General features: G+C 41.7%; 1 protein-coding gene across 19 annotated transcripts in view; it reads left to right on the top strand.

The window, feature by feature from the left end:
* Positions 1-22,273, top strand: part of BAZ2B (bromodomain adjacent to zinc finger domain 2B) — a 241,997-nt gene that overhangs the window by 84,113 nt on the left and 135,611 nt on the right. The window contains exon 3 of one of the 19 annotated variants that reach the window (XM_075829322.1): positions 9,880-9,962. The exons of the other annotated variants lie outside the window; for them this stretch is intronic. The gene's annotated coding sequence lies outside the window, so the exon portion shown is untranslated. The remainder of the gene's footprint in view (positions 1-9,879; positions 9,963-22,273) is intronic. 19 annotated transcript variants of the gene reach the window in all.

Raw genomic sequence — 22,273 nt, 5'->3', positions numbered from 1 at the left:
GCACGGACACACATACAGCTTTATATTTAATATGTATATGCACATATATATATAGCTATATACACAAACACAGTTTTATATATATATATATATATATATATATATATATATATATACATTTACTATGTATCCACACATTGACATGCATATATATATATATATATATATATATATATATACACACCCACACACAGTTATATATATGATATAGCTACATATTTACTATACAAATCATTTACTATGTGTACACATAGAGGAATATGTATACTTAAATCCTTGCCCTTGATTGTACATAAGTAAACAAAGGAAGGAATGCAAATGTATTTGTTGAGAAAGACACAACTTCATCAGGGAAACAGAGATTTTTAATCAGACAAAATACAATTATTTATTTACACAATTTATTTGGAGCTGTAGGGATTTTATTAATCATGTAACGCTTAGTTTATCATTTGCCCCAAGCTAACAAATTAATTGAGATTTCCAGTCGTATTAATAATCACGCACATAATTACTACACGTTTGTGCATTGTTTTCTGTTTTGTCATTGCTAACGTGCAATATTCCTAGAATGTTACAAATATGTGTCTCTCTATAATGTGCTGCAGTCTGTGATGTTCCAGAATAATGGCACTAGTAATGTGCACTGTATTGCTGCACATATTAGCACGCCTTACTGCTCTGGTATTCTTCTTTCTTGTTTTTTTTATTTTAAAGGAGTGTGATTCCAAAAATACATAAAATGTTAAATATTTAGGAAAGTGATACACTATTCCCTTATTAAAAAAAAAACCAGTGCACAGAAATCATAGGGCCCCATAGCAAAATAGAAATGGGCCCCACTCTCACACCGCTTAGTACACAGCTAACACAACCGCACAAATGAAGGACAATTTCATAGCATATGCCCGATGCTTTCAGTGTTGTGTAACATTTTAAAGTACATGGCACATTGCCATCAACAAGAGCATCATGTTTAAATAAGGTTCCACTTGGTATTATTTAAAGTATTGATCACCCCACAGTGGGTTTAGTTTAATAGTGAAGGTTGTCTATAAAGTCTAGTGCCAACAAATTCACCCATCACCACCCATCAAATCTCAGCTGTCATTCTGCAAATGAAGATTAGAAAGTAGGAGCAATTATCTGTTTGGTTGTTTTGAGCACTTGTCTTGGCACTAGGCTCACACATCTATCTATCTATCTATCTATCTATCTATCTATCTCTCTCTCTCTCTCTCTCTCTCTCTCTCTCTCTCTCTCTCTCTCTCTCTCTCTCTCTCTATCTATCTATCTATCTATCTATCTATCTATCTATCAAAAAATAAGCAGCAACTCCAAGGATTCAGGTGAAAAAAATGGGTACTTTATTGCCCGTGCAACGTTTCTGCTCCGTCCACTAGAGCCTTTCTCAAGCGGACGGAGCAGAAACGTTGCACGGGCAATAAAGTACCCATTTTTTTTCACCCGAATCCTAGGAGTTGCTGCTCATTTTTTCGATTTCTGTGTATTTGGAACTTTGGTCTGTTCCTCAGAACTTGCATCCACATGCTGACAGTTCTGCTGGGCTTTGTATCTATCTATCTATCTATCTATCATCTATCTATCTATCTATCTATCTATCTATCTATCTATCTATCTATCTATCTATCTATCTATCTATCTATCATCTATCTATCTATCTATCTATCTATCTATCTATCTATCTATCTATCTATCTATCTATCTATCTATCTATCTATCATCTATCTATCTATCTATCTATCTATCTATCTATCTATCTATCTTTTTCTCTCCTCTCTCTCTCTCTCTCTCTCTCTATCTAATATTCACTCAGCCATCCATACATTCTCGTTGTTAACACAACACTGTAAATGTGTATGACACTGAAATCCTCTGTCTACCAGATAAAGCCGGTGCCCAGAGCTTGATGCAGAGCCTGAGCTTTCTGTGTATTTCAGAGGTGATGTCAAGGTGAAAGCAGACTAGCAGAATGGTTAGATATCATTGATATTCTGACTCGGAGGCCACAAATGGGTCTGTGGCAGATGGAGTCTGTGTCGAGGAAGAAAAATGGCAGCTTTGGAGCATCGTCGCTGTGTTTGCTCGCAGCTCTGCTCACTGCCTGTGACCTTCCAGTGTTCCAGAGTTCTCCTGCGCTTTAATAAATTGTCCTTCCTTTCTATCACCTAAAAGTAGAGAAATGGCAGACCCATAATTCAGTACAAATTGAGTTGTTTCATTACAAAGCGGCATAAATATGTTTTACTGCCACTATTTTAAGAGTGATCTTTTATAGCCACTGGTATTTGTAGAAATACACAGCACAGATGCTTTTAATAGGATTTTCTCTTTAAATGGAAATATTAGCCGCTGTAAGTGATTTATTTACATTAATGTACAATCCCAATAAAGTTGTTGTTTTTTTTGCCATTAACGGTAACAATTCTCTACGGTTATTGCTGATTTAGCATAAATGGATTGCATACTAAGCCATTTACCAGTTTATTCTATGAATATCTTAATGATTTGATCAATGTAGATATCTGTTGGTGGCTGTGAAAGCAAAATACTGTACCTGATATATGGGTTAAACCAGAGGGATGAAACTATTTTGATGTAAAAATAAAAAAATTGCCACATGTCATAGGTACATGATAATAATGATGTAATATGGGTGGTTGCTGATATTTAACTTCCATTGAGTGTATGTATATATGTATACAGTGTGTGTATCTTTATAATGTATGTATATCTGTATGTGTTTATATGTATATCTGTGTGTGTGTTTGTGTATGTATATATATATGTGTGTGTATATTTCTGTGTGTATGCATAGTTTCTGTAGATGTATGTATGTATATATATATATATATATATATATATATATATATATATATATATTTTATGTGATTATTATATGTATATCTGTCTGTGTGTGTGTGTGTGTGCGCAAGCGCGAGCGTGTGTGTGTGTGTGTGTGTGTGTGTGTGTGTGTGTGTGAATATATATATATTTGTGTGTGTGTGTGTGTGTGTGTGTGTGTGTGTGTGTGTGTGTATATATATTTTATTTATTTTTTTATTATTTTTTTTATTTCATTTTTTTGTTTTCCCATGGCACATGCCTAACTAATAGAAAAGAGTGTACCCTAAATTAGGAGTCTACTTATGTTAGAGCCGCATCTAAACTGGAAGACCATGAGAATCATGGACACCCATTGATGGGTGTCTGATAATGATCTGAACATGATCATTTACATTGTCAGCTTCCCTAATGCTATCAGATGATCGCATGGGGTCCCAACTATGAAACCCCCTTTCCCCACATGCAGTTGTGGAAGAGGGATCAAGAACTCTAGAAAGAGTTGTCTAAACTGCACAACCCTTTATGCTTTGTTTAGAAGTTCTCTTAAAGGCTGTGTAGACCTTTGAAATCGTTTATTTTTTTCCTTTTAATAAAAATGTCTATCAGTGTGTTTTGTGAAACATTCTAAATACTTTTTACTAAAAATAATTTTTACTTTTTGAGATACAGCTGCTTTGTATCTTATATACAGAGCAGCTGTATCTAGCACTGAGAACTGAATCCATCAGGTCAGCGGCACTGACGAGTTCAGTGTCAGCGGGTCCTGCATGTCTGACACGGGGGATCGAGCTGTTATCGATCACATTTAAGTTATGAACTTAGATGTGATCGGTAACAATTCGATCCTTCGTGTCACGGACACGCAGGACCCTCTGACACTGAACCCGTTGACCTGACGGATACAGGTTTCAGCACTAGATACAGCTGCTCTGTATACAGGATACAAATCAGCTGTATCTCAAAAAGTAAAAATAATTTTTAATAAAAAGTATTTCGAAAGTTGCACCAAACACACTGATACTGAAAATTAAAAAAAAAATAACTTTCAAAGGTGTACACAGCCTTTAAGTATCTAGTGAGTGTCCTTATATGTATTATTTATGCAAGTGCAGGGACATATTGTGCGAGCATTGACATAATACGCTTGGACATATGGAGTGAGGCTGAACATATGGGCCTAACCATGAAACTCTGTCATAGCAGCAAATCTGTTGTCTCCTGCAGTCATTGTGCAGATTCTAGAAAACTGGTGTCCAGTTAATTGTACAGAAAAAGAATGTGAACCTGTAGCAACGTAATAAAATGTGTATATCCTGTATGAGACACGGCTTGTGAAATGGAAGTCAAGGAGCTACAGATTATTGTGCTATCCTGGAATAAAGATTTGTGTGGTCAGACGTTTGAGAGAACTGGACAAGGTACTTAATCTCGCCCAAATGAAGCAGTTTACAATGCAAAATTTTTATGGCTGTGCAACACCCAACATCAGTGAGTAAGGCCCCATGCACACGACAGCAAAAAACCTCCGTTTTTGCGGACCGCAATTGCGGTCCGCAAAACGGAGCCATTCACCTTCATTGAACACTGACACCTTTCCGTAGCACTACGGAAGGGTGTCAGTGCCGTGGAAATGTTCCGGGAATTATGGAACATGTCCGTTCTTTCACAATTTGCGGGCCGTGCTCCCATACTTTGTATGGGAGCACGGCCCGAAAATGCGGCTGTCAGTCAGCGGCCGGCCGTGCCCGCAATCGCGGGCCGTGATTGCGGGCACGGTCGTGTGCATGGGGCCTAAGAGTCTGGAAAACATCACCGGACAAAACATGTAGGGACTCGTGTAGGGGGCTTCTATGAGGCTTTAATAGGGCGCACAAGACATAAGGGCAGGTTCCGGACGGGGTCGCCCTTTTTAGGGTAAATTCCCCACTTAGGCCAAGGGATTAATAGGTCTCAAAAAGGGTAATATAGGGACAGTGGAGTTGGCCCTTCCTTATTGCTTTAAGGGCCACTTAACCCTTCTATCCCATTAGAAAACCATCGACACATCAGAGATGGTAAGACCGTTCCGATTATCGTACACATTTTTACCACAGCCGATAACAAAGTCTCAATAATGATCAAAATCTGTGGCACTCTGCAGGTTTTTCTGGGTGCTTTGGGTAGGGTTCCCACCCCGTAAATATTTAAGAGGTAAACTCAAGCACTCCTTAGGCCTCATGCACACGACCGTAGCCATGTGCACGGCCGCGACTTTCGGGTCGGCCGACCACGGAGTGACAGCCGCGAGCCGTCCGCAAATCGCAGGCTGTGCACATGGCCGCGTCCATTATTTTCAATGAGCCCGAACACGGCCGTAATAAGACATGTCCGTTCTTTCTGCGGTCCGGGCTCCGGGGCCATGCACAGACCGTGAAAATCACGGTCGTGTGCATGGCCCCATAGGATTGAATGGGGCCGCAATTCTCCCGTGGATTTTCGGGGGAATTGCGGCCGCAAAAGCACGTTCGTGTGCAATGGGCCTAAGGGTTTAAACCACAGTCCCTGAATCCCTGAAATTAGGGTTTGGGAACCAAACTGAGACATACTTTAAAAAGTGTGACTACTTCCTGTGCTCTCGTCAATAAACTTTATTTATACAGTCCCAGAGAACCACAATAACATTTATAGCACTTCATGTGTACTTAAATAGTATATACTATAAAAAAATACTAATGATAACAATTTTTGTATTGTGTCATTATTATATGATACATTCATTACTAACTTTAGTGTTTTTGCATTTTTGACTTCAAAATTGATATGAATAATACACAGTTGTAAAAAAAGGTTAAAGGACCCGTCACTTGAGTGCTGCTTAGTACATAACCCAGATTTGGGCAGCATCTTGACCCTCCCCCGTTCTCTTCTCAGCCTCCATTGTTGTTATATCCCCTCCCCCATGTGCAATATGCATAAATACAATTGGCAATTTTGTCCCTGTAAATGTAGAAAGTCATCCACTCCCCGGAATTTACAAAATGTCTCGCTTGGAGCAATAGAGGCAGAAATATGGAAAGGTTTAGGGGGAAAAAAAACAGTGAGCAGAGAAATGATGCAAAAAGGAAATGACACTGAGGTCTTGGTTTAATACATATGTATTCCAGGTTGATGGTTGATTTCATTAGCAAATCTCATTGTTATGCAATGTCTGTTCTTCTGCAGCAAAATGAATATTGTATTCTCAAAGGCTGAGTGTGTGCGCCCTCATTTATGTGAGGAGATAGACTTCACTGTCCTTCCAGTTAACACTTCTGTGCATCTATTTATTTCAAGAAACATTCTGGAAACACAAAATGAGCTGCATATTGTCTTTATATTCACCTCTATCTATCTATCTATCTATCTATCTATCTATCTATCTATCTATCTATCTATCTATCTATCTATCTATCTATCTATCTACTCAAGGCGGCTGGCTCATCCTCATATAGTAGCAGACTTAGTGAAGAATTGGCAGCACTACATTGAAGTAGTTACAGAAACAGCGGAGAAGTCCGGCTCTAGGGAAAGAGCAATATGGCTGCCACTTCCCATCACTGGAGCAGGGACTGACATAGAGATGAATGGCCCCCATAGCAAGATAAAAATGAGGACCCACCTGGTGGTTCTTCATGTCACCCCAGTAACGGGACAGTCTGGTGCTTGTTGCTCCAGAACAAATGGGACTTGTGGTCCTTCGGCTACTTTCCCCTTCCTTATTTGCTAAAATGTATGTCCCTATGGAGAAGGAGCCTTGTGCAGGTTCACACTTCCAACGGAAAAGACGGATGGGATAATCTGATTTGGGACCCCTTCATGAGCTCCATAGCAGCTACCGTGGCAGCCTCTATGGTATATACGCCCTTGCACTGGAGTGAAGATAACATGGTTTTTAATGATGACAAAGCCATAGGGACAACACAGCATGCCGTTAACATTGTACAGTTGCGGAGATATTGTGTGAAGAGGATACAATGTAACATCATACCTATATAATCATAAGGTCAGAATTGTTACGAAAATCATTATCTCTGTGGTCACTTTTAATAAAGGAGTTATTGACTGTTTCATTTTTGACAAAATGTCTTCTTGCATGTTGCTAACATGGATTTACTTGTAATTACCAGAAGCCCTTAAGAGCTGATCACAGCTGCTAGAAAAATATAATATGTGCTTTTTTAATTTGCACTGATGCTGCCGGGAATTGTATGTATCGCAGGCAGTTAGATGTACGGTGAAACATTAATGCTTAAAGGGCAATTACACAGGATAGTGTAGACCCTATAGTCTGAATGTTACACAGAAGAGAGGGCTATAATATAGGGACAGCTGCGTTGGGCCGCCATTTTTTCTCTTCACTTCCCCCTTACAGAAGTGAATGAAACACAATGCCACAAAGCATAAAGGTCACAATGAAAAGAAGGCATCCCTAATGCAGATTTCATCCATGCATAGATACATTTAGGTTACACTAGGTCTGCCATAGTTGTATCTTTAGATGTAATTGTCGTATAGAATTTAATAGGGCAACCCATAATTATAGAAGCCATTATTTTACAGACGTATGATATTGATGTAGAAGATCATAAAAATACCTCTCGTAACTCACCAGTGATTTTAATGGTGCGTATTCAGCTCATTGATATTGCTGCAGTGCAGTAATTGTATATGCTTCATCAGTGGTAACATTATGGAGGCCTCGTATAGGGTTTTTCATTCCTTCAGAGGGTCAAATATCACTAGACAGCCAAGGCCAGGAGAACAGGAGCAGAGCTACCTGATGTGGTCCCATAAAAGTGACAGTCAGAGTGTCCCAATAGGTGTCAGGCAGAGCGCCCTCTTTAGGTGTCAGGAACCATCTCCACTTGACTACCTTGATCCAATGCAGAAAGTTGCTGTAAATAAGTTAGCCGCTACTTACAGTACCTACCCTTGTACTGCAGGAGGCAGCGTGGAGAAGCTCCACTCTCTTTTGCCTATCAACTTGTAGGAGGAGCAAGAGGTGATCGAGGAGGGGGCTCCAATGGTGTGGCGCTGCACTTGCAGGATAATGTCCCCCTTAACAAAGATGCTCGCAGAAATTCGATCACATGCATGGATGCCTCTAGCCAAAACAGTGGTGTCTCCTTAATGGAGGCAGACCACGCAACTGCTTGGTGGCCATGGGCTGGAGGGCCAAGCCTCCATCCCTACCCTTCCATTCACTCTTCCGTTGTCAGTGGTGTAAATAGAAGAGAGGGGGGGCTCCATAGTAGAGATTAAACTAAGCCCCCCCAATTATGGTGCAGTCTAGAATTTTTAGGCTAGGTTAATTTTACACGTGAGCGATAGATTATTTAAAAAAAAAAAAAGAAAATCACATTTTCAAAATTATATATATTTATTTGCATTGTGCACAGAGAAATAAGTATTTGATCCCCTACCACCCATTAAGAGTTCAGCCTCCTCCAGACCAGTTACACGCTCCAAATCAACTTGGTGCCTGCATTAAAGACAGCTGTCTTACATGGTCACCTGTATAAAAGACTCCTGTCCACAGACTCAATTAATCAGTCTGACTCTAACCTCTACAACATGGGCAAGACCAAAGAGCTTTCTAAGGATGTCAGGGACAAGATCATAGACCTGCACAAGGCTGGAATGGCCTGCAAAACCATAAGTAAGACGCTGGGTGAGAAGGAGACAATTGTTGGTGCAATAGTAAGAAAATGGAAGACATACAAAATGACTGTCAATCGACATCGATCTGGGGCTCCATGCAAAATCTCACCTCGTGGGGTATCCTTGATCCTGAGGAAGGTGAGAGCTCAGCCGAAAACTACACGGGGGGAACTTGTTAATGATCTCAAGGCAGCTGGGACCACAGTCACCAAGAAAACTATTGGTAACACATTACGCCGTAATGGATTAAAATCCTGCAGTGACCGCAAGGTCCCCCTGCTCAAGAAGACACATGTACAGGCCCGTCTGAAGTTTGCAAATGAACATCTGGATGATTCTGAGAGTGATTGGGAGAAGGTGCTGTGGTCAGATGAGACTAAAATTGAGCTCTTTGGCATTAACTCAACTCGCCGTGTTTGGAGGAAGAGAAATGCTGCCTATGACCCAAAGAACACCATCCCCACTGTCAAGCATGGAGGTGGAAACATTATGTTTTGGGGGTGTTTCTCTGCTAAGGGCACAGGACTACTTCACCGCATCAATGGGAGAATGGATGGAGCCATGTACCGTCAAATCCTAAGTGACAACCTGCTTCCCTCCACCAGGACATTAAAAATGGCTCGTGGCTGGGTCTTCCAGCACGACAATGACCCAAAACATACAGCCAAGGCAACACAGGAGTGGCTCAAAAAGAAGCACATTAAGGTCATGGAGTGGCCTAGCCAGTCTCCAGACCTTAATCCCATCGAAAACTTATGGAGGGAGCTGAAGATCCCAGTTGCCAAGCGACAGCCTCGAAATCTTAATGATTTACAGATGATCTGCAAAGAGGAGTGGGCCAAAATTCCATCTAACATGTGTGCAAACCTCATCATCAACTACAAAAAACGTCTGACTGCTGTGCTTGCCAACAAGGGTTTTGCCACCAAGTATTAAGTCTTGTTTGCCAAAGGGATCAAATACTTATTTCTCTGTGCACAATGCAAATAAACATATATAATTTTGACTATGTGATTTTCTGTTTTTTTTTTTTTATATAATCTATTTCTCACTGGTAAAATTAACCTAGCCTAAAAATTCTAGACTGTTCATGTCTTTGACAGTGGGCAAACTTACAAAATCAGCAAGGGATCAAGTACTTATTTCCTTCACTGTACACCCCTGAGTCAAAGTCTTTCTTAGATGGCATGGTAATATTAAGCTAGGAATTATTTTTTTAGACCTTTTTAAGGTATCATATGAAAATCTCAACTAGAAGGTAAAATCTGAAGAACCTGAAAATGAAAGCTCTGCGACACCTCTTTCATTAATCATTTGTCATTTTATTTGCAGCCTCTGTGTACGTCTCTGTGGAATTGGCTGTTTCTTTATGAATTAAAGATTAAAAAAAAAAAAGAAAGAATTCTCCCGTGCTGGTAATGTCTTTAATTCTTCTTACTGCTATCTTTATGCGCATCTTTTAAATATATTTTTTGCATATGCAAATTGCTGCAATGCTTTGAGGTTGGGGGGGGGAAGAAAAACTTGGCTTTCCGTTTGGTATTGACCTTTAAGAAATTGATTGTTGGTGATATGTCTTCCAAATGGATTCTCATTTGTGCTTTGCACGTTTTCGATGTCACAGATCACATTACTGCCAGCTAAACAGACCTTCTTTGCATTCTATTTATACATTTGTCCATCCATATCCATTACCTCATCAGAGCTGTAAGTGTGGAGATAAATGAACACAATTCTCTGGTAGCCGCGGTTTTTTTTCCCATTGCTTTGCGCATCTGAACAATATTTATCAGCCATCATTTTGTCATCTTGGCATCTATGTTATTGCTATTAGGTCTGATCCACCTCCACTGCAGATGCTAAGCATTTATCCTTGCTCTTCTATGTTTTACGGGGATGAACACTGTCTTTTGTGTTCAAGATATCCTTACACTTACAAACACTGGAGGCAACCATTTTTTGGGCAGACTGACTATTTTGACAATTACAGCACATTACATGCTAGAATAGGAACCAATAAGTTTTCTTCTGTAAAGTTGGTAAAAATTTTATTTATCAGACAAATTTACCTAGTTATGGAGAGATAGGGGACTAGGGACTATATCACTGCATAACTAGGCAGATTTATCATTCATGAGTCTGAGAAATATGGCTGATAACCTTTAAGAAAGATGTAATGGTATTAGTTTTAAAGGGGTTTTCCAGTCCTAAGAAATTGATGGCCTTTCCTCAGGAAAGGCCATCAATAGCTGATCGGTGGGGGTCTGACTCCTGGCAACCCTGCCGATCAGCTGATTTGAAGGGGCTGCGGCGCTTATGCGAGCACTGCTTTCCTTGAATTGGAGATGGCTATAATACTGTGAACCACCGCTACAAGTGTGTCGGCAATTCACAGTATGAGCAGGTTGAAATGAAGTGGAAGCAGCCTTTAAGGAGTGGAAAACTGTGCTCCCTCTGTAAAGCAGCTCTTGTAGCGGTCTGTCTCTCTCTCTGTAAAGCAGCTCTTGTAGCGGGCTGTCTCTCTCTATTCAAAGCAGCTCTTGTGGCGGTCTGTCTCTCTCTCTGTAAAGCAGCTCTTGTAGCGGGCTGTCTCTCTCTCTGTAAAGCAGCTCTTGTAGCGGTCTGTCTCTCTCTCTGTAAAGCAGCTCTTGTAGCAGGCTGTCTCTCTCTGTAAAGCAGCTCTTGTAGCGGCCTGTCTCCCTCTCTGTAAAGCAGCTCTTGTAGCGGCCTGTCTCCCTCTCTGTAAAGCAGCTCTTGTAGCGGTCTGTCTCTCTCTCTGTAAAGCAGCTCTTGTAGCAGGCTGTCTCTCTCTGTAAAGCAGCTCTTGTAGCGGTCTGTCTCTCTCTCTGTAAAGCAGCTCTTGTAGCAGGCTGTCTCTCTCTGTAAAGCAGCTCTTGTAGCGGCCTGTCTCTCTCTCTGTAAAGCAGCTCTTGTAGCGGGCTGTCTCTCTCTAAAGCAGCTCTTGTAGCGGGCTGTCTCTCTCTCTGTAAAGCAGCTCTTGTAGCGGTCTGTCTCTCTCTCTGTAAAGCAGCTCTTGTAGCAGGCTGTCTCTCTCTGTAAAGCAGCTCTTGTAGCGGCCTGTCTCTCTCTCTGTAAAGCAGCTCTTGTAGCGGGCTGTCTCTCTCTCTCTAAAGCAGCTCTTGTAGCGGGCTGTCTCTCTCTCTGTAAAGCAGCTCTTGTAGCGGGCTGTCTCTCTCTCTGTAAAGCAGCTCTTGTAGCGGGCTGTCTCTCTCTCTTTAAAGCAGCTCTTGTGGCGGCCTGTCTCTCTCTCTGTAAAGCAGCTCTTGTAGCGGTCTGTCTCTCTCTCTGTAAAGCAGCTCTTGTAGCAGGCTGTCTCAATCTCTGTAAAGCAGCTCTTGTAGCAGGCTGTCTCCCTCTCTGTAAAGCAGCTCTTGTAGCGGCCTGTCTCCCTCTCTGTTAAGCAGCTCTTGTAGCGGGCTGTCTCTCTCTCTGTAAAGCAGCTCTTGTAGCGGGCTGTCTCCCTCTCTGTAAAGCAGCACTTGTAGCAGGCTGTCTCTCTCTGTAAAGCAGCTCTTGTAGCGGGCTGTCTCCCTCTCTGTAAAGCAGCTCTTGTAGTGGGCTGTCTCCCTTTCTGTAAAGCAGCTCTTGTAGCGGGCTGTCTCCCTCTCTGTAAAGCAGCTCTTGTAGCGGTCTGTCTCCCTTTCTGTAAAGCAGCTCTTGTAGCGGGCTGTCTCCCTCTCTGTCTCCCTCTCCAGTCCTAAGAAATTGATGGCCTTTCCTCAGGAAAACCCTGCCGATCAGCTGTTTTGAAGGGGCTGCTGCGCTTATGCGAGCACTGCTTTCCTTGAATGGGAGATGGCTATAATACTGTGAACCACCGCTACAAGTGTGTCGGCAATTCACAGTATGAGCAGGTTGAAATGAAGTGGAAGCAGCCTTTAAGGAGTGGAAAACTGTGCTCCCTCTGTAAAGCAGCTCTTGTAGCGGTCTGTCTCTCTCTCTGTAAAGCAGCTCTTGTAGCGGGCTGTCTCTCTCTCTTTAAAGCAGCTCTTGTGGCGGTCTGTCTCTCTCTCTGTAAAGCAGCTCTTGTAGCGGGCTGTCTCCCTCTCTGTAAAGCAGCTCTTGTAGCGGGCTGTCTCTCTCTCTGTAAAGCAGCTCTTGTAGCAGGCTGTCTCTCTCTGTAAAGCAGCACTTGTAGCAGGCTGTCTCAATCCCTGTAAAGCAGCTCTTGTAGCGGGCTGTCTCCCTCTCTGTAAAGCAGCTCTTGTAGCGGCCTGTCTCCCTCTCTGTAAAGCAGCTCTTGTAGCGGGCTGTCTCTTTCTCTGTAAAGCAGCTCTTGTAGCAGGCTGTCTCTCTCTGTAAAGCAGCTCTTGTAGCAGGCTGTCTCTCTCTCTGTAAAGCAGCTCTTGTAGCAGGCTGTCTCTCTCTGTAAAGCAGCTCTTGTAGCGGGCTGTCTCTCTCTTTGTAAAGCAGCTCTTGTAGCGGGCTGTCTCCCTCTCTGTAAAGCAGCTCTTGTAGCGGGCTGTCTCCCTCTCTGCAAAACAGCTCTGCACACACATGTCGGAACTGGGGCATCTCTACGCATCCGCTTCCCATCCAAGCTGAATCTCCTTCCCGGCCATCCTTACCAATAATCTGTGGCCCTCTGCTGTACAATACAGCATCGTCTTTATGTGTTACAGATACACTTTAAGAGCAATTAAAAGGAAAGCAAACAATAAATACTGTAAATGTTCTTCCACCAGTCTCTGACCTTGGTATAAGGTCTTATCAAGTCTGCAACCATGCTAGGAGAGCTTTCTCAAATCCAATGGACCCCTAAAAACTAGACCTACTCATGGTATTAATCATCAGCAGTGTCAAAAGCATTCCACTGCTCTTGTAAAAGAATATCGGTTACCCAATTGTAAATTTACAGGACCACTTTCTGCATGTCTGGGCCAATCTTATAACAACTGATATCAAGTAAATACCACTAAAAGTACTTGGAGATTATAGGTCGCACTAGACTGCAAATTAATTTCAACACTCTAAATTTAGAGGACAAATCCCCGACCGGTAATATGGTTATGATTCACCATTGTATTTTTGGCTGCGAATATTTCTGTTCTGACCACAGTGCCGGTGAGGGATCGTTTTCCCTTCACTGCCTTCTTTCTGTTTATGCCAAAGCAAAATTTGTGTTGTGATGGTGATTAATAAGAAATATGAGCCACCTGCCCATGTATGTGCTGGTCCTAGCAAAACACTCATTGGAAATTGTATGTATTCCTCCCCGAGGAGATGCTCCTGAGCTGGTTTATTTTCCTTGCATTTTACTAGACAGCAGATATGTTCAGCCTTGATTTTTTCAATGTTTTCTTTTAATGTTGCTTATTGATATGCTAAGTACTGTATATATTTATTCTTATGTTGTGTATCTTGTTGTTATATTCATGTGTGATGTGCTGTAGTGGGAATTGACTATTGGACCAGGTTTACACAGTGTAGTTTTTTTATGCAATTTTTATTTATTTATTTTTTTCCAACAAGTGGATGCAAAAATAGCGTTTATAAGTATAAGGTCATAATCACATAATCAAGTACAGTACAATGGGTCTAAAAACAGGTTTTTTTTCTCTGTTTACAATGATAGATGTATTTGGCAGCTTTTCTGGCCTATCGGTGAATTGGGCTGAGTCTGTTATGTTTCCCCTTACTCCTGGTTATTGCTCCGGACGGAGTCTTCCTGTACCCCTGCAGATCGTTTCCCAATTTACCTACCTGGGGATTAGGGTCTCTCTTAAGGTGTCAAAGTATAGTGAACTCAACCTTAACCCTTTGGTTGTGGCTACTGAGAAGCGTCTTGGTACATGGAAAAACCTCCCTTTGTCACTATATGGCAGGATTGACTTATTTAAAAAGATATACTTACCCAAATGTTTATATTTATTTCGTACCTGTCCAGTTGTGTTACCTAGACGTTTCTTTAAACAGCTTGATGGTATACTGTGATCGTTTTATTGGCAGGGTGGCGTGCCTAGGTTCAGTCTCAGTCTACTGCAGGCCCCTAGGAGAATGGGGGGGATGGCGGCACCAAATCTTCATATGTACTACTTAGCCTCTCAATTAGTGATTGCGTGTTGGTGGATAGACCTAGATCTGAGTAATGCCGCCACTGCACTGGCTGGTGCACTGATGTCCTCCTGTGAGAGTCTTACAAACTTGCTGTATAGATTTAAATCCAATGGGAGCTTGCCACTGCCGCTTCGTACGGTGGTTGTGGCTTGAAGGGCGGTACATGCTCTGATAAAGGTCTCGGAGGTTCCCTCATACTCACCTAGGACTCCACTATGGAATAATCCCTTGTTGTCCCATCTTGAGTTCCTCCCGGGAGCGGTGATGTGGTCCTGGGCTGGGGTCAAATTTCGGGGTCAGGTTTGTAATGCAGACTCTGGCTTTGTATCCTTTTCTGCACTTCAGGATAGCTTTGACATTCCGGGGACGGCCTTTTTCCATTATCTCCAGCTGCGTCATGCTTGGTGTGCCCAATTTGGCTCTATGTCACCTCAGGTGGGTTTCTCTAGGCTGGACGACCTTCTTAGAGTTCCGGCTCTTTCCAAGGTCCTTACCCAGGTCTACACCTTGTTGTCCTCCCTGGGACAAAGACCCTTTGATAAGGCATTTACGCGATGGAGGGGAGATATCCCTGATTTTATGGAGGAGGATTGGAGGAAGGTAGAACTTTCTTTTTTTGACTCGGTTGTAAGTGGAATGGATTTTCTGATACAGTCTCGGTTTTTACATAGGATCTATTACACACCCGTCAGATTCCACAGGATGGGGGCATTGACCTCGCATAGCTGTTTTTGCTGCCAGTTGGATGTGGGTACTTATTTACACTGTGTGTGGGTATGTCCCAGAGTGGCTCCCTTTTGGTCGGAAGTAGTGGAGTTTCTACATGCTCATTATGATTTTCCGCGACTCCTTACACCTCAGATGTGTCTCTTGGGTATTATGAATGAAGTCATACCAAACCATTATGATAAGATATTTTTTCGATTTGTACTTTTCTGTGCTAGGAAGCTTGTGATTATGGCTTGGAAGAATCCGGAAGGTCCGAGTTTGATACACTGGAAGCAATTGGTGAACAAATATATACCTATGTATACCTATGTATCAAAAATTATATCTAAGCAGACGATGTCCAGATAAATTTGGTAAAATTTGGTCACGGTGGTTAGAGACTCTGGAGACTGCGGTTTAGCTGCAGTTTTCATGAGTGGCAGAGGTTCTTGCGGGTGGGAGATTTGGGGCACTAGGATGAATGCGTGTGTATGTAAGGTTGGACTGGGTTGGGACATTGAGCCATGGGAATTTTGTAAATCCTCTATGTGCAATATACTGTATCTGTTCTGAATTGACTCTGTATTCACTGTGATGCTGTCTATCTTAAAGTCTCGTAGTATGTCTAACTTGTATATTTGTACAAGTTTTGAAAATAAAGCCTTTTAAAAAAAAAATGATTTTTTAATTCTGCTGTGGATGTGTCACAGAGTTTGTGACGTGTTTCATCTACTCTATTGGGAGAGGTGAAATCCACTGTAAATATGCATGTAAATACTCTTGTTAATATATGACAATTTATTGCTGATCTTACAGCAGATTTTCACATTGTGTAAATCTAGTGTTTTGCTTCAAGGGTAGAATACTTCAAAATTTTTTTTAATTAACTTTATTAAACGTTTTTTTTTACTTTTTTACTGGTCCCACTAGGGGACTTCACTATGCGATCCTCCGATCGCTATTATAATACACTGCAATACTTTTGTATTGCAGTGTATTACTGCCTGTCCGTTTAAAACGGACAGGCATCTGCTAGGTCATGCCTCCAGCATGACCTAGCAGGCATTCATTACAGGCAGACCTGGGGGCCTTTATTAGGCCCCCGGCTGCCATGGGAGACACAGACACTCGGCGATCTTATCGCCGGGTGTCGGTGGGAGAGAGAGGGAGCTCCCTCCCTCTCTCCAAAACCACTCAGATGCGGTGCTCGCTATTGAGCACCGCATCTGAGGGGTTAAACGGGTGAGATCGATACTAAGATGCCATGCAGAGAGATTAAATTTATGGTGTTTTTTTTACAAGTGTTTAAAAACGCAGAAAAAATAATGTATGTGAAGAAGGCCTGAGGCAACGTTCATCCCTATATTGTTGTGTATGTGTACTATGGTGATCTAAGCTCCTGGTATTGTAGACCTAATATAGATGCTTAAATGTGCCCGCATTATGGCTACCTTAAGTAGCCTATGTCATGCCAATGGCCGTTGGCCGTCAGACTCACTCACCTTCTGACGCCCGCAGCCATGGATCTGCGAGCGCTGGCCCCAGTCTCCTCCTCAGGAGACACCAGCGCTCACTTCCGATCACCTCGGCCGGGTCCCGTATGGTGCGCGCGCACGCTCGTGCCCGCTCTTAAAGGAAAGGTGTCATAATTTTTATTTTATTTTTTATAATATTGCTTTTAGTATGATATTAAAATACATTTTATTTATGTGTGTTCAACTTATTTTTATTTTCTTACTTTTACTTCTCTATGGGGGCTGCCATTTTTTTTTTCATCTCTGTATGTGTCGATTAACGACACATACAGAGATGGAATACGGCACATACATCCCCATAGAGAATGCGAACGGGAGCCGTTCCATTCAATGCAGCGTACGCCATCTGTGTGGGAACGGCGCATGCGCCGCTCCCACACAGACCAAAACTAAGCTCGTTAGCAGAGCGAAATCCGGCGCCATTCTCATGTGGACCGGAAGCTGCTGCTGGACAGTCAGATGACGGCTTCCGGCCATATGTTCAAGGAAGTGAAGACGCAAGGAATAGGAGCGGAGGCGGAGCAGCTAAGTTATGTTTGTGTATGTGATGTGTGTATTATATTCGTTTATGTTCGTGTTATACTGTCTGATTAGCACTGTATCTAATCCTCCTACACTGTTCATTCGTTCAGAAAATGGGATGGCACACAGTGTAGGAGGTTTGAAGATTCAACCCCCTCCTTCTCCTGGCACTAGCCAGAATAAGGGAGGGGGGATTGTGCGAGGACACTAGAGCGAGTGTTTCTACCCCAAATTTGCAGCATAAAACAATGAGGTTGCTTTACCACATTGACCATACTGCAATTTTGGGAACTGCTCCCTCTAGTGACCAGCACATGGAAATGTTATAAATTAGAATCTAATTTATAATATTTCCTGACTTGTGAAAAAATTACAAAAATTAAAACAATGTGTAATCACTTAAATAATAATTAACTAAAAAAAATAAAAATAAATTCTCGCGGCACATTCCCTTTAAAGGGGCTGCGTGCGCACCAGACTTTTATGTTTAATTAGCCCATAGCACCCTGGATTATAAGAAGGGCTCAGCCCCTTCCTTCCACGCTTGAGCATTGTTGTCATACCCTAAGTTTGTCTATGCAAATGGTCTCCTAGTGATTCACAGTTGCCAGTGTTCACTGTTCCTGTATCCTGTATCCAGTACTATCCTGGGCCAGCGCCAAGGCGATACGGCCCAGTGGGTCCACGAACCCAACGTGAAGCACCTGTTAATTTGCACAAAGGACATCACCGGTGGGCAACAGAACCCATTGACCTTAATAGGTTCCGTCATGATGTACGTGGTTTTACCACAAAAAATAATCCAGCTGCGTTATTGTTTCCGAGATTTTCGTCCGGATCTGCGACGGACGCCCCTAACGGAGCCTCCAACCAAGAAGTGAACAGCCCATACATGGGGAGAACCCACAAAATCCATGCAGATGTTACTTTTGTCATAATCTAATCCATGGCTCCAGTGCCACACTTCCAACTGCTAACCAACCACTCCGCTTCATGCCAACTATTCACATAGTATTGGCTGTACATGTATATGTGTGTGTGTGTGTGTGTGTGTGTTTGTGTGAATATATATATATATATATATATATATATATATATATATCTATGAATAAGCAGTATAGTTTATGGAGCAGTACAGAAAAGCAAACGTCTTTATTTTCTGTTTATTTTCTTTGTGCTGCTCAGTCTTATTATCAAGAAATGTTTCCACTTAAAGTGATTCTCCATGTGAATTTATTTTTAGAAATACCTGATTAATTACTCATCCAGCGATGGGGAAAGGCATGGTATGACTGCTGCCAAGCTGCTTTTCTCCTTCTCTACTGTTAGCACATTGCCAATCCAGCTCTAAACTGATCAATTGAGAAATGTCTGACACAGACTGGTTTCTAGGAACATAATGCCTAACAACCACAGTCGTTTCAATGAGGATGTCAGGCAGCACATCCCTAGCAACCAGTATGTCTCAGATTACTCATGCCTTTCTCTATCTCTAAGGATTTGCCATACATTTTTACTGCAGAATTAATTTTTTACAATTTTAGAGCGGAGAACCGTCTGGATGGATATTTTAATTCCACCATGTAATAGTGAAAATCCCTGTGTGGGGGAAAATTACTATTCAAAATGTGCCAAAATTCTGGTGTATACCGCCACATTTATGAACTGTTCTAGACAATTTTTGCACCGTGCTTAACAAGGGGGTATGGATTAGCAAGTAAATGCATGGCTTAGCGGTAAAGGGGGCGTGGGTTATATGCACCGTCGTACACCAAAATTTTGGTACAAAAATTTTGGCACAAAAGATTGGCATAAACTTAGCCATCCAAGAGGTGGTATAAGGAAGAGAAAAGTGTCTAGCACCAAATTTATTATACAGCGTACGCCACTATAATAATAATTTGTGGCATCTTCTGACTGCCTTGTCTAAAACTTATACAGTATTTGTAAACCTGCCCCAATGTTATAAAGGTGCCCATACACATTAGACAAAACTTGTCTGAACCTGATGATTTCTGTGAGATCGGCCAAAAATCTAATGTGTATGGAGGACTCCTGACTCTTTCACGATGGGAAATGTCGGGGGAAAGAAAGCTCAGGCATGTTGGCTTTCAACATGCCCGATTATTTGTTCTCACGGGACATAAGCTGCTGACAGGTGACTGGCAGCAGCTAATTCCCTTCTTGTCATTAAGTTAAACTGGCTCTCTCGACTGATCGTGCAAGTTTATGGTTGAGTCGGAAACGTTTGGCCAACTTTTATTTCATGTGTATGGCCACTTTAAGTTTTGCCCAGAGAATTCCTTTAAGAAAATTGTTGTGTGTTGTCAAGAAACTACTGTACCACATTACTACGCTGGTGCAGCCTTTTCATCCGCTGTTAAAATTAAAAATAATGTTATCATTACATACAATAATTGCGCAAACAAATTGATTTAGTAAAATTGAAGGAAATATTATAATACTACGCTCAGAAGCGCGCCCGGTTTAATACTGTATAAATCCACGGTTGGTAGAGGTGCAGGTGATCTTTCATATACCAGTGTTGCATAATTAATGCAATTCAGAGCATATGAGACACTTGCAAATGAAAGAGCTTTGTTTTCAAAGTCTGTGTGAGCCGTGGCACCCAAGTAAATTAATCGAGGCCCAGGATGGGAGCTTATGGAAATTTGAGCACACATGGGAATTGAGCACACTATGATGGACTGTAAACCATTGCAGTTTGGAGGATTTCTAGACTGCTGACTGTCTTGCTTCCAAAAGTAACATTATTGTTTTAAGCAGGCCGTAGATAAAGTGATAATCAATAGTGATCAGACCTTAAACAACGATTAAGGATAATTGTCATCTCTATGGCTCTAAAAGGATTGATCTCACCAGATGGAAACTTGATACATTGGTCAGAACAAGTATTGGACTTGAAAACAATCTGCAGTAATGCACATGGACAACCATGGGTGTAACTACCAGAATAGCAAGCATTGCAGCTGGTATGGGGCCCAACAGCTAAGGGAGGCCATCTTCACTCAGAGGGGATTGGGAAACTGAGTGGGATTGCATTCCAAATTTTCCTATGAAGCCCCATGGTTGCTTGCTGCATCCCTGTTATTTGCATTATAACTCCACAGCATCACTTTTTGCATGTGACAACACTGCATTGTATCTGTACGGTGACATCATTATGTGTATATTTTTTTCTTATGTTGTGATGTAACTATGTTAAATGCTTTATTGTGTGCATTATCACTGTACTGTGACATCAGTGTATGCATTATTCTGGTGTTGTGACATCACTGTTTTATAATTCTTGTGCTGTAACTTCACTAAGTAGCTAATCTTTACACTGTGACATCACTGTTCGCATAATTCCTGTGCTGTAACTTTAAAGAGTCAATTATCCTTTTACTGTGACATTACTGCACCAGGGGCACATCACATGCCCTGACAGTCCCTCTACAGCAGCATGCATTATTCCCATGATATGACATCACTGTGTTCAGTATCCATGTATTGTGATATTACTGTGAGCATGATGCCTGTGCTTTAACTTCTTTAAGTTCATTATCCCTTTAATGTGATAATACACATGACCCGACAACCCCTCCCCAGCAACACCCCTAATTATCCCTGTTCATTTGGGAATGACAAAGAGAGACAAATAAATGCTAAGCTTTCCATGCAATGAACTTGCTTCTGAAAAATGAATTTTTCTATGAGGCCCCATGGTTACTTGTTACGCCCCTGTTTGTAACAGTGGCAACAACTTAAAGGGGTTGGGCTAAGTTCACACTAGCATTAGTATACGTTTACCTCTCTTCCGTCAGAGGAAGAGAGGATCGAAAGATTAAACGGAAAGCAACGCTTCCGTTAGAATTACCATTGGTTTAAATGGTAATTCTTTTGTTTCAGTTGCTTTCCGTTTGTCTCCGTTCGCTAGGTTTCCATTTTTTTTCACGTAAACAAAAGTTCTGCAGACTGCACTTTTGCTTCCGTCAAAAAAAACAAAACGGAAACCCAATAGTTATTCTAACGTTGCTTACCGTTTAATCTTTTGATCCTCTCTTCCTCTGACGTAAGGGAGGTAAACGTATACTATCCGGGAAGTGAAAATGTTTTCTTAGGTGCTGCAAGTGAAATAAATAAAATAAAAAAGCAATAATTTCCTATCCTTGCCCCCTGCGATCCAGCCCTGTCGGTCCGGTGGCACTCCCGGTGGTTGTTTACATGCACGTAGCATGTGACTGCTACAGCTAATCAGAGGTCTCCTCGTGGGGCTCAGCGGTCATAGGTTGTATTTCTGGCATTATGCCAGAAATACGATTCATCACCAGAGATCCCCGCTGAGCCCTCTGATTGTCTGTGGTTACATGCTACATACATGTAAGCAACCACCAGGGGCTGCCGCCAGAGCGACAGAGCTTTATCGCCGGGGGCAAGGATAGGAAATTATTGCTTTTTTGTTTTATTTATTTCATTTGCAGCCACTAAGATCCCGGATAACCCCTTTAACAGATGTTAATCATTCTCATAATCTCTCTGTATCCTTCTGAGATGGAATTCAGAACCCCATTAACAAGTGTTTTATGAATAATGTGAATAATATTTGAACTCTCTATATGTTCAAGTTTGAGCACCATTTTAGTTTACATATAGAATTGATCCACAATGCTTCGAGGGAAAATACCTCCATAATACTACGCCTGTCAGATTTATATGGACTATAACAGAAAAATGCCCTCATATGCCTTAGTAGAAAATTGGAGGCATACTGATGTACAGTATGGCCATGTAGAAGTCCATGTGCAATCTGTTACAAAGTTGAGTACGATGGTGATACATTGCATTACTTATAATATACTAAGGATATTTATCATGTATTT

The sequence above is a fragment of the Rhinoderma darwinii genome, chromosome 6 (genome assembly GCF_050947455.1).
Source record: "Rhinoderma darwinii isolate aRhiDar2 chromosome 6, aRhiDar2.hap1, whole genome shotgun sequence".
NCBI lineage: Eukaryota > Metazoa > Chordata > Amphibia > Anura > Rhinodermatidae > Rhinoderma > Rhinoderma darwinii.
Note: the sequence above shows the minus strand (reverse complement) of the source record. Positions and strands in the feature narration are given on the sequence as shown.